Source organism: Oryctolagus cuniculus, chromosome 6 (assembly GCF_964237555.1).
Source record: "Oryctolagus cuniculus chromosome 6, mOryCun1.1, whole genome shotgun sequence".
Lineage (NCBI taxonomy): Eukaryota > Metazoa > Chordata > Mammalia > Lagomorpha > Leporidae > Oryctolagus > Oryctolagus cuniculus.
The window spans coordinates 88,754,647-88,767,121 of NC_091437.1; the positions used below are offsets into that span (position 1 = coordinate 88,754,647).

Genomic DNA, 12,475 nt, shown 5'->3' on the forward strand with positions numbered 1-12,475 from the left:
TTGGGCCCTGCACCTGCATGGGAGACCAGGAGGAAGCACATGGTTCCTGGCTTCAGATCTGCGCAGCGCATCAGCCGCAATGCGCCAGCCGTAGCGGCCACTTGAAGGGTGAACCAACGGAAAAAGGAAGACCTTTGTCCCTGTCTCTCTCACTGTCTAACTCTGCCTGTCAATAAAATAAAATAAAATAAAAAACTCATAGTGATCTGTACCATACATTTGAAAATTTAGCACATAATTGGAGCCTGAGATTTACATTTAAATTTTAAATGTAAATATTTATTTCAAAATAATAAATATTTACTTCAAAAGCAAATTGACAGAGAGTGAGAGAAGAGTTAGAGATCTAGAGAGAGATTCCATCCACTGAGTCACTCCCCAAATGGCCACTAAAGCCAAGGCTGGGCAAGGATGAAGCTAGGAGCCACGAGCTCCACCCACGTCTCCCAGGTGGCTGGTAGAGGCCAAGCATCTACTGCTTTCCCAGTATATTAGTGGGGAGCTGGATTGGAAGTGGAGCAGTTGGGAATAATTGATATGGATGCTGTCATTGCCGGCAGCATTTTAACATACTGCACCATGACACTGGCCCTTACATTTAATTTTAACACACATTTCAAAGCAGTTTTTGGAAGGATTTTGTAACTGGAGAAAATTTCTGGAACACACAAGACGTTCATAAACAATGGTCACTTCCAAAGTGTGATGCTAGATTTGCCGGCTGTGTGGGAACAAGGAGGAAATTGTGCTTTTTGATTTATATCTTTCTTTGTCCTGAACTGTCTGTCCTGAGCCTATACAGTTTAATTCCAAGTGTGTATCTTAAGCTGTTTCTGCTCTCCTTGGTATGATTTAGATCTTGTTCCTTTGATCCCACTGTATCATAATTCTGCTCTCACCCCAAGACAGCTTAATGTACTAGAATTAGTTAGAGCTTTGATGTCAGGCATAACTAGGTTTAAATATGACTCAGCCTTTATCCATCTGTGATATTGGGAACGAAATTTAGCCTCCTTTCCTCTAGTTTTCTTACTCGAAAATGGGCATATTGATTTCATTCTTGCAAAACTGTTGGGAGAGAGGGACAGGGTGAAATAATGCCAAGTGTCAATGTGATTGACAGGCAGCTGTGAGTGCTCTAAACGAGGTAACAGATATTATTAGTTAGAATGGAGATCATTTCCTCCATCTTATAGACTTGTCCCTTTACTGAATGTGTCAAGGACCAGGCATAACATCCTTCCCCAGACTTCTGTATCAAATGTACTATGTCTCATTTACTCTAGGCTATGCTCTCAGCAAGTTATTTGGATGAACAATCCTGACTATGCTTTTTTTTTTTTTAAGATTTATTTATTTTATTTGAAAGACAGAGTTACAGAAAGGCAGAGGCAGAGGGAGAGGACTTCCATTTGCTAGTTCACTCCCCAGATGACCGTAACGGCCGGAGCTGCACCAATCCGAAGCCAGAAGCCAGGAACTTCTTCCGGGTCTCCCACATGGGTGCAGGGGCCCAAGGACTTGGGCCATCTTCTACTGCTTTCCCAGGCCGTAGCAGAGAGCTGAATTGGAAGTGGAGCAGCCAGGACTTGAACTGGTGCCCATATGGGATGCCAGCACTGCAGGCAGCAGCTTTACCTGCAATGCCACAGCACTGGCCCCCTGACTATGCTTCAAATAATTAAGTCTACTAACTTGTTTCCAAGAGCCCCCTAATGGCTTACCTAGATGATGGATATAATGGTGGCATTCAAGCATCCTATTACGAAGAGCAGAGTGATAGACAATTCAGAGTTAAGTTTTGGTATCTTCAAATCCAACTATAGAGAAAGCTTCTAGTTGTACCATTTACCCACATTGTGAGTCTTATCCAGACAGCCTGAAGCTCGGAAGAGTGTTCAGGTTGCTGTTGCTACTGAAAATGTATTACCTGCCTGCATCAGAGAGAGGTCCTGTAATCCCAACAGTGTCACTCTCTTATGAGTTTACCTCCTTTTGAAGGAAGATCTCCTGAATTGCACTCCTACCCCCTACCCCCTTTTAATTTGAGAAAGAGGAAGTAGGGGAGGGAGGCAGAGAGAAGAGAGAGAAAACACTCCAATCTGTTGGTTTACTCACCAGATGCCCCCTCTGGCCAGGACTGGACTGGGTCAAAGCAGGGGAAATAATCCAGATCTACCAAGTGGGTGTCAGGAATCCAGGTACTTGAGCTGCCACCAGTGTCTCCCCAGGGTCTGTTGGTGGGAAACGGAGCTACAGCCAGGAATCGAATTTACACACTCCAATGTGGGATGCAGGTGTCAAGCACTAGGCCAAAATCTTGCCCCTTTATTGTCTTTTATTTTTAAATTGTAAGCACTATTTGCTCTGCATCAGACTCCAGTCAACACAACTTTTTTAAAGAATGGATGAATGAATAAGCAATTCTATGTCTTTGCCCAAGCCTGGTAATACTTTCAATCATTGGATTGTACATCATTTATTTAATGAGAGGCAATCAAATTGTTCCTTCTGTTTCTTTAGAAGCATTTAGATGGTAAGAACTGCTGATCCACTTGCTTGTTGCACAAAAATAGAAATGCTGCTGTTAGTGTTCACCTGTCTGGAAGATGCTTCTGGCACCTGGTTCTGACATCATGTGAAAAGGTGACACCTGTAGGTGAGTGAAATACACTGCAGAAATAGATGCTGTAACAATTCAGTGCTGCCTTTATCCTTCAGTTCCTTTCAGCAAGCAATGAGCGGAAGTGTGCTTGGTTTTATCTCTCATTTCTTTTGACACTCCGCTTTCTATCAGCAACAAGAGATGTGTTGTTTTATCTTCTGTTTTAAATCTCGGTCTTAAACCTTACTTCCTTTTCCCCACTGAGAACAAATTGAGGCTCTATTTTTCTTCGTATCTAAGATTGTTATCCCAGGAAATGAGTCAATGAAAATGTGTCTACATAAAATAGCAGCAGCAAAATCTCTTCTTAATGAAACACATTGTTCTAGCAAGAGCCCAGTGTACACACCAGAGAGGTCAGATGATTCCTTTAGATCACTATGGCCAAACCTTTGCCAGTCGAGTCAATGTGCCAAGTCCTGTACCTGGCAGCAAGTATTTTCTATAGTCCATCCCTAAGAAGCCCATTTGGGGTGGATGAAAAATGATCCCAGTCCCTTTGTCATGCCTCTTATTGAGAAGTAGTGCTCCTCTTCCCCTAGAATTTTCTCTACCCTATGATTATTATTCCTTTTTAATTTGAGAGACAGAGGCAAGGAAACACAGAGAGACAGGAGGCAGGGAGAGAGAGAAGTGGTGATTGTCTGTCCATGTGCTGGTTCACTCCCCAAATGCTTACGGTGTCAAGGACAGAGTCAGGTTGAAGCTGGGAACTCAGTCCAGTTCCCCCATGTGGTGGCAGGGACTGAACCACTTGAGCCTTCATCTGTTGCCCCCTAGAGTCTGTACTGGTGGGAAACTGGAATCAAGAACCAGCTGGGAATAAAAACCAGGAACTCCAATATGGGAGGATGCAAGAATGAAGTCTTAATTAGTATCTTAACTGCTTTTCCAAATGCTTGCTAACTCTCACCAGCACTCATGACTATTTAGCAGAATGCTGTGGAAGCTGCCCGTATGGCTCGAAGTCTTAAGACATGTGGCAGCTTCTAGTGTTGCTAACTGGGAAGCCCTGAATGGCCAGGTCAAAGTCTGGCTACCCCACTGGAGAGACCATGTGACACTACACAGAGAGACTGATCCAGCGTAGTGTCCAATGGAAGCCTGCAAAGGACATCAGACTCATTCCCTCCTGACTGCAGCCTCATGGGAGACCAGCAGAATTTCCTGGCTGAGCTCAGTTAACCTACAGAATGTGTGAGATAACAAAATGATTGCTTCTTATGTCTCTAAGTCTTACTGTGGTTTGTTACACAGCAATAGAAACCACAGGAATTGTTTCTGGGAAGCAGACTGCTACTACAACAAAAAGTATGACCTGTGGGTTTGGCTTTGGTGTGGGTAACAACTGAAATAGACCACAGCGGCCGGCACTGTGCCATAGTGGGTAAAGCTATCCACTACAACTCTAGCATATCACGTGGGCACAGGTTTGACTCTGGCTGCTCCACATCCGATCCAGCTCTCTACTAATGTGCACTCCTAATGCAGTGGAAGATGGCCTAAGAACTAGGGCCCCTGCCATACACATGGGAGACCAGGAAGAAGCTCCTGGCTTCAGTCTGGCCCAGCCCTTGCCATTTCCGTGATCTGGGACATGAACCAGCGGATGGAAGATCTGTTTCTCTCTCTCTCTCTAACTCTGACTTTCAAATAAATAAATCTTAAAAAAAAAAAAAGACCACAAAAGATTGTTCTTAAGGCCCATGAGGTCACAGGGTAAATCATCATTAGAGGCTGGACACAAGGTGACCCATGTTGCCGAAGACAGAAGTTTCACAAAAAGTTGGTAACATGGAAAGTAGAACATATCGAATGATTTGTGGTTACAGCTCTTTGTCTATGTTCACTGTACTGCTTTCAGCAACCTGGCTGAAAGCAGTACAGTCTTCCATCAGTCTTCCTTTTAGCAAAGTGAGAAAAATGGCAAAAGGAAATTGAGTACCTTTGCCCAGTATCATAGCTGTTAAGTTGCAGAGTCATAATTTTTTAAAAAGATTTATTTTATTTATTTGAAAGACAGAGCTACAGAGAGGTAGAAACATAGAGAGAGGTCTTCCTTCTGTTGGTTTGTTCCCCAAATGGCCACAATGGTCAGAACTATGCTGATCTGAAGCCAGGAGCCAGGACCTTCTTCTAGATCTCTCGCGTGGGTGCAGGGGCCCAAGGACTTGCACCATCTTCCACTGTTTTCCCAGGCCATAGAAGAGAGCTAGATCAGAAGTGGAGCAGCCAGGACTAGAACCGGCACCCATATGGGATGCCGGCACCTCAGGCCAGGACTTTAACCCACTGCACCAGAGCACCAGCCCCCAGAGTCATAATTTTTAATGCACCTTGGCTAACAGACTTTTCAGGCAAAACAAAAAGTACAGACAGGTTTATTTTAGCTGTCTATTGAGAGGCATCAATAGAGAAAGGTGAAGTACTGCAGAAACTGTGTCTGAGAAGAACCTCTGAGACTTGACAGGGCTGTGTGTGTGATGAGAAAGCAAGGAAGGATGTGCAGTTAGATGGTGAAGGGCAGCACCCAGGCCATTGCCCATGAGCCAGTGCCTCAAGCTGTCATGCAGACCATTCAGCTGGAGCAGACTCATACTCCACAGAAAGGCTGTGGATTTCTGTTCCAGCAGTCCAGCTCACAGACTTCCTCTTGCCTGAAGAAATTCCAGGAAATGTCAGAGAATAAGGATAGCAGAACCAGGACAGCTCTAGCTTCACCCAACTAGCTGCACAATGGACAACATGGTAACTGCAGTAATGATAAATCTGCCTGTCAATGTGGAGAACTCCACCAGCTGTGTTGGTACTTAGAGTCACTGTACAAGAGGCTAGGATGATTGCCCAGGGTAAACATTGGCCCTCCCATCTCCCAGATGAAACAATGTCCCTGTAATAGGAGAGAAAATCAAGGCTAGCAATCAAAACAGACCCCCACCACCAGAACTCAGGGACAATGCAGTATGGATATGGGTTCACAGGAATTTCCCAGAGAAGAGATAGGTGGAGTTAGCACTGGAGAAATTGAAACAGAAAGTGTTTTTTAATTTATTTATTTGAAAGGTAGAGAAAGAGAGAGCTTCCATGTGCTGGTTCATTCTCCAAATGCCTGCAACAGCAAGAGTTGGGCCAGGTTGAAGTCAGGAACCGAGAACTTCATCCAAGTTTCCCATGCGGGTAGCAGGAATCCAAGCACTTCAGACATCATCTAGTACCTTCCAGGTGCACTAGCTGGAAGCTGGCATGGAAGCATGGAGTAGCTGAGACTTGAACGAATTACTTCAACGTGGAAGTCACCATTCCAAGCTGGAGCTTAATGAGCTTCATCACAGATTCTTCCCCACTGCTTCTTTAGAACAGATTCCTCCCTGGTGATCAGCCTCCAGCTACTGGAGGAAATTATCCCAGGATCTGTTCGATTCTTTTTTGACACTGCATGGAGTAGAAGCCTAAAAGGAGAAAATAGATTAGGGGTGGTGCAAAGTCTTTTTGATCATACAAGTGACTGGGTACATTGTATATACCACTAAGGGTATAATGGGATAGGAAAGAAGGTTTAGAGGTACAAATTGATGACTGTTTTGGATATCAGTGTTCACATGATTCGTTTTTTTTTTTTTTTAAAGAAAGCTGTTGTATTTTTAATTATTTATTTATTTAATTTAAAAGGCAGAAAGACAGAGACAGAGAGGGAGAAGGAGAGTTTCCGTCTGCTGGTTACTCCCTACATGCCCACAATAGTTGGGCTAGCCCAAGTTGAAGCCAGGAGGCTTAACTCAATGTAGGTCTCCCACATGAGTGGCTGCAACTCAACTGCTAGAGCCATGATCTTTGCCTTCCAGGATGCACATTGGTAGGAAGCTGGAATCAGAAGTGGAGCAGCAACTAAAACCCAGGCCTTCTAGTATGGGATACAAGTGTCCTAAGCAATGTCTTAACTTCTAGGCCCAGTGCTTACCCCTCTCATGATTATCTTTCCAGGTTCATTTGAGGGTCAAAGACCACACATTCTGTTGGCCAGATTTGACAAAGAAGGGAAGTAACTAACCCTCTGGGTTGGGTTGTTGAAATCATACCTAGGCACCACTGGTGTTGCTATCATTGCTGAATGGGTAGTTGGCATTGATGTTTTGCACACTTGCACCAGAAATGCTCATAATTTCAAGAGGGTTTCCCAGCTGTGAAGAGTTCTTGTAGAGAGATGAGAGTGATATCAATCCACTTGCTACGCCTCCACTTCTATCCACATTATTTAACAAAAACAATAGAAAATTACAGAAAAAGAAAAGGAATTCAAAACCATGATTGGAATTAAAGTCAGCAGGGGTATTGAGAAGTGCACTTCATTACAATGGTTCAATGTGGCTGCTGAAAAGGCTAATGGATGCAGGAAGCTTATGGTGGGTTATTGCCATTAAATTCAATTGGACAGCACTGGCTGTTTGTGACATTATGTATTAAAACTATGGACACCTGTCATCTTGGACATTGAAAGTGCCCTTTTTTGGGTCCCTTTAGCACAGAGATCAAGATCAGTTGCTTTATCTGGTTGGGGCTTTAATATACATTCATGGAACTACAGCAGGGGTGTGTGAATTCTCAAGCTATTTGCCACTAACAAGTGGGCTAAGCTGTTAAACTTCTTTTTCTTCAAGGAGCTTAGTTTCACTAAGTTGATGACATCATGCAGATAGATCTATACATTATCTTTTTCTGGGTAACAGATGACTCCAAACTTTGCAGCTTAAAATAGCATGGGGCCAGCACTGTGGTGTAGAAGGTAAAGCCCCCACCTGCAGTATTGGCATGCCATATGGGTGCCAGTTAGAGTCCTGTCTGCTCTACTTCTGATCCAGCTCTCTGCTATGGCCTGAGAAAGAAGTAGAAGATAGCCCAACTCCTTGGGCCCCTGCACCTGTGGGAGACCCAGAAGAAGCTCTTGGCTCCTGGCTTCAGATTGGTGCAGCTCCGGCCATTTCAGCTAATTGGGGAGTGAACCAGCAGATGGAAGACCTCTCTCTCGCTCTCCCTCTCCTTCTCTCTCTTTGTAACTCTGAGTGTCTAAGTATCTAAGTAAATTCCTCCAAACTCATATGATTAGTGGCAAGATTTAGTGCCTTAAAGATTGTTGGATGGCAGTGTTGTAGTGCAGTGGGTTAAACTGCCACCCACAATGCTGGCATCCTATATCCATGTACTTGTTTGAGTTCTGGCTGCTCCTCTTCCAATCCAGCTCCTACCTAATGCAAATGAAAGTGGTGGAAGACGGCCCAAGTAGTTGGGCCCCTGCCACCCGCATAGGACACCGGACGTGGTTTCAGGCTCCTGGTTTCGGCCTGGCTCACCTCTGGTTGTTTCAGCCATTTGGGGAGATGGAAGATCTCTGTCTTTCCCTCTTTTCTCCGTTAGTCTTTCAAATAAATAAAATAAATCTTTAAAACCAAACCAAACAAAACAAAAAAGGACTGAGGGATTCTGTCCCTTGCTGGTTGTTTGCTGGAGAACACCCTCAGTTCCCTGCCATGTGGGCATCTCTACAGAGCAACTTACTTCTTAAAGCCAGAGAGAGCCTGCAAGAAAGATGGAAATTACAGTATCATCTACTTGTTAAGTGATATTCTCTCAAACTGAAGTGTTCCACTGGTTAGAAACAGATTACTCAAGGGGTAGGATAATACAAGACTGTACATCCAAAGGGATGGGTATTATTGAAGACCTTCTCAGAAACTACCCACCATAGACCCTAGGAAAGAAAAATAACTGTCTTAATCTGTTTTCTGTTGCTACAAATAAATACTACAGACTGGGTGATTTGTAAAGAAAAAGCTTCTTCTTTTTTTAAGACTTATTTATTTATTTATTTGAAGTCAGAGTTAGAGAGAGGGAGAGACAAAGAGAGAGATCTTCCATCCACTGGTTCACTTCCCACATGGCTGCAATAGCCAGGCCTGAGCCAAGCTGAAGCTAGGAGCCAGAAGCTTCATCCAGGTCTCCCACATGGATAGAAGGGTCCAAGCACTTCAACCTGCTTCTGTTGCTTTTTCTAGGCCATTAGCAGGGAACTGGATGGGAAGTAGAGCATCCCGCCTTGAACCAGTGCCCCTATGGGATGCCAGTGTTGTGGGTGACAGCTTTACCTGCTACATCACAATGCTGGCCCCCAAAAGTTTATTTCTTACAAGTTTTGGAGGCTGGGAAGTCCAAGATTGATGGGCTTCATCTGGTGGAGACTCCAAAGAGTCCCAAATTGGCACAGGGCATCACATGGTAGGATAGGGTAAGCTAGAGGAAAATTGCTTTCAAAGTGAAACAATGTCTACATTAACCCATTAATGCACTAATTCATTAATACACGAATGAGTTAACCCATTCATTGACACGATCACCTCTTACAGTCATGCCTGGTCCCACTTTTTAATATATCACAGTGGAGATTAAATTTCAACATGCATTTTGGTGGGGACATTCAAACCAAAGCACTGACCGTGACTTTAGAGTATACACTAACTCACATGAGACCCTAGGAGTAGCTTTGTAATCCTGATAAGATACAAAGAACAGCCATATTCTTGGGGGTAATGTGTTATGAGGCTCAAAGATTGACCCTTAAGACAATGAAGTAAAACGTACTTATCCTATGGCCCCCATTACCAAAAAAAGGTTAAGAAATTCACTGAACTATGGAATATTGGAGACAATTTCATATTGACTTAGTCCATTTGGGCTGCTATAATGGAAACCATAGAATGGGAATTTATAAACATTTATCTCGATTCTGGAGGCTGAGAAGTCCAAGATGAAGATGTTGGCAGATTTGGTGCTTGGTGAGGGATGGTACCTTCTGGCTGTGTCCACATGATGGAAGAAGTGAGATACTCTTTGAGGTCTCCTTTCTAAGGACAGTAATCTCTGTGTTCATGACCCAATCAACCTTCCAAAGATTCCGCTTTCAAATACCAGTTCATTGGGTATTCGGTTTCAACATATGACTTTTGGAGGGACATAAGCAGTCTTGAGTAGCTATGCTAAGGCATTTTGTTGAGCTCAATGTGTAAAATGATTAGAAAATATGCCAAAATTTGTTGGGCCTCTGTGCAGGAAGCAGAGAAAGGGTAAGTGCAATCAACTATTTGAGCAGCTCATTCTTGGGGCCTGCAAACCTAGGATCCCTTTGAACTACAGGTATCTATGACAGATAACTGTGCTGATTGGAGCCTCTGACAGAGTGAGTGATTTCTTCATGGTTGAGCTGAATTTAAAACTAAAAATGTCTACTGGGTGGGTAGTAGCAGTTGTCTAGATCTACTTAAGACAATTTGAAAGATCAATTGTGATCCAAGGACAGGTCAGCAAAATAGGCCACATTGTAAGCCACCAGTGCTGACAATACTCCTAAGAACCAAATGTATTTTAGTTTTCCTGATTGTGATTAATAGTGTAACTATCTGGTTGGGCACCTGGGTGGTGACTGATGGGTTTATTAAAGACACATATCTGTGAGATGTTGGGTTTGGGGAAGCCCTGGCTTTTGAACACATAACGCATATGAACACTCTTGGGATGAATCCACGTTGAGATAAAACCAAATTGAACAGCGTGGTTGGTCAAGTCTACACATGCTAGGTAGTCAGCATCACTGCTTGAATTTGTCTTTATATAGTAATTTCATTATCACTGTGATCCTCTGGGTCTGTTTTTATGAATCAACTTTTCTTCTGGTTATAGGTCATATTTCCTGATCCTTTATATGTCTGATAATTTTTAAATGGGTATTGTAAATCTCAAGTGTTTGTGAACTTCTTGATTTTTGTTGTCTTTTAAAAAATGAATTTTGTTTTGACAGGCTAGATGTTACATGGAGAATAGTTTGATTTTTTAAAAAATATTTCATTGATTACTTTTGAGATAACTTTTTTTTATTTATTTATTTTTATTTATTTGACGGGTGGAGTTATAAACAGTGAGAGAGAGAGACAAAGGTTTTCCTTCCATTGGTTGACTCCCCAAATGGCCACTATAGCTGGTGCTGTTCCGATCTAAAGCCAGGAGCCAGGTGCTTCTTCCTGGGTGGGTGCAGGGCCCAAGCACCTGGGCCATCCTCCACTGCCCTTCCAGGCCACAGCAGAAAGCTGGACTGGAAGAGGAGCAACTGGGACTAGAACCCGGCACCCATATGGATGCTGGAGCCGCAGGTGGAGGATTAACCAAGTGAGCCACGGCGCCAGCCCTAGATAACATGTTTTTTATTTACATATAGTCAAAGGTTTATTGGCTCCACTAAATACAGAGTTCAACAATAAAAAGTAAAATGACCATAGTCCAGCAAGAAAAAAGGCCTGGATCATACAGTTTAATTTTATTTTGGAGACCTGTTTTTAAGCTTCATTAGCGAAGGCGTAGAGGAATTTTGGCTGTAGGGCTAGTTTACCTTTATTAAGTAAATGCACAGTTAGGTTTAAAAAATTGGAGAAAATAGTATGAAAACACTCAGTGTAAGAAAGCTGAAGTGACTACATTACAATCAAAGTAGACTCAGATTGACGACTAGTATCAGAGATAAAGAGATAATTTTCTTAATGATACATGTCAATCCATAAAGGAAACCTAAAAAGAAACAAAGCAGTAACTGACAAAACTGAAGAGTAGACAAGCCTACAAGAAACGTTGTTACTGTGTCTCTGTAACTGATAGAAAAGAGGGAAAAAGTCAGTAAGGGTATGGAAGATTTAAGCAACACCATCAATTAACTAATCTAGATCTATAAAATGCCATATCCACGGCACCAAGGAGACCGTCACCATGAAGTGACCTCGGACCGCAGCAAGAACCCCAAACGCCACTTCAACGCACCGTCGCACGTGTGCAGGAAGATCATGTCGTCCCCGCTGTCCAAGGAGCTGCGGCAGAAGTACAACTTCCGCTCCATGCCCATCCGCAAGGACGACGAGGTCCAGGTGGTCCGAGAACACTACAAAGGTCAGCAGATCGGCAAGGTAGTGCAGGTCATCTACATCGAGTGGGTGCAGCGTGAGAGGCGAACGGTGCAACCGTCCACGTGGGCATTCACCCGAGCAAGGTGGTTATCACCAGGCTCAACTGGACAAAGACTGGGAAAAAATTCTTGAACCAAAGCCAAGTATGGACAGGTTGGAAAAGAGAAAGGCAAATACAAGGAAGAACTCATTGAGAAAATGCAGGAGTGAGCAGAACCTTTTGTACAGCTACAGCTGAACTGTAGATTTCTAGCCTGGTGTGTGTCTCTTTGGAACTCCAGCTGTCTCTGGAATGTGTTGTTTCCCTGCCGTTTTGTTAATGATCTGGGACTTTGTGAATGTACTTTTTCAATTTTGGTTAATAATTTTGTGAATAAAAATTGGAAATGTTTCTTAAAAAATGCCATATCCAACAACATTATATTCAAGAGCTCACAGAATATTCACCAAGATTGGTCACATAATAGATAATATAACAATGTCTCAACAAATTTGAAGGAATTTCAATCATTTAGCAAACAAAAAAATCTAGACAAATTCACAAATATTTGGAAATTATTTGGAAATTTTTCTGATAACCTATGAATCAAAGATGACATTAAAAGGAAAGCTAGAAAACACTTTGAGCTGATTGTTATGAAAGACATAGTCTTAAAATTAATGGGATGAAACAAAGAGTCCGGCGCCGCTGCTCAACAGGTTAATCCTCCACCTAGCGGTGCCGGCACACCGGGTTCTAGTCCCAGTCGGGGCGCCGGATTCTGTCCCAGTTGCCCCTCTTCCAGGCCAGCTCTCTGCTATGGCCCGGGAGTGCAGT

General features: G+C 43.2%; 1 pseudogene; it reads left to right on the top strand.

The window, feature by feature from the left end:
• Nucleotides 1-11,308: 11,308 nt before the first annotated feature.
• LOC138849919 (large ribosomal subunit protein uL24 pseudogene) lies at nt 11,309-12,059 on the top strand (annotated as a pseudogene).
• The last annotated feature ends 416 nt before the right edge of the window (nt 12,060-12,475 follow it).